The sequence below is a fragment of the Sipha flava genome, unplaced genomic scaffold (genome assembly GCF_003268045.1).
Source record: "Sipha flava isolate LNK unplaced genomic scaffold, YSA_version1 17407_pilon_pilon, whole genome shotgun sequence".
Taxonomy (NCBI): domain Eukaryota; kingdom Metazoa; phylum Arthropoda; class Insecta; order Hemiptera; family Aphididae; genus Sipha; species Sipha flava.
The window spans coordinates 1-981 of NW_020271977.1; the positions used below are offsets into that span (position 1 = coordinate 1).

The following is a 981-nucleotide window of genomic DNA, read 5'->3' on the forward strand; positions in this document are numbered from 1 at the left end:
TTATGATTTTTGGGACAAACATTTATTACATGGGACACATTTGTAGAAGAGGTTAACTTTTTTTTTCTAAAAGAGAGAACATCTTGGTATGATGCAGTGGTGTAATTTTAGTTTTTGATAGGGGGGGGGGCAACATTTTGAACCGGCTCATACTACCGGGGGAAATAGAGTTTCGCTCACACGTTTTAACTTATACTTAAGGTACCTACGTATTTTATTTATTATATTATTATACAACTTAAATCTTTGTTTTTTATAAACATTACCTAAACAAGGTTAAATGAATCTAAGCTGTAAGTGGATATCTTCCATTTTTCATTTTTGAAAATACATCTACTGTATCATCTAAACTAATTTTGGCAGTAATATCACTTTCAACAGCTATAACCAACAAATTACTCAGACGATCATTTCCCACTGTCAAGCGTAGATAGGTTGTAATTAATTTAAGGGAAGAAAAAAAAACGTTCATTGGAAGCAGTTGTTACACGCAAAGTAAAAAAAATATTTATAATTTTAAGAATTTCAGTAAAATCTTTAGGAAGTTCATTTAAAATTTTAGAACTATTATTGTTGATTTAAAACAATAATTTGATCGATTATGTTTCCAATCACTAAGATAAATATGCCCTGTTTAAGCAAATTAATGGATTCTAAATAAATAATAATGCTCGGACAAACAGAGTTATAGCAAACCTTTATTATAAAGAAAAAAAATTATACTTTAATTTCAATCAGAGGATTTAAAAATTTCAAGACATTTTATGTAAAGTAATGAATTTGATTATTATTCCATTAAATATTTAATGTATAAAATTAAAAAAAAAAAAAATTATAAGTGGTTATCCAGCTCTCAAAGGACACCTCCTTTAGATTGAAATGATTCAAAATCCAGGTTCTGAAAAGAAACATACCAGATTTATTAAGATAATTTATATAAATTAAATGAAATTAATTTTTATACCATTAAATATTCAAAGT

General features: G+C 26.3%; 1 long non-coding RNA gene across 1 annotated transcript in view; it reads right to left on the reverse strand.

Moving 5' to 3' along the window:
• Positions 1-839: 839 nt before the first annotated feature.
• LOC112680096 overlaps positions 840-981 on the reverse strand; it is a 1571-nt gene continuing 1429 nt past the window's right edge. The window contains exon 6 of the long non-coding RNA XR_003148284.1: positions 840-898. This is a non-coding gene — a long non-coding RNA (uncharacterized LOC112680096). The remainder of the gene's footprint in view (positions 899-981) is intronic.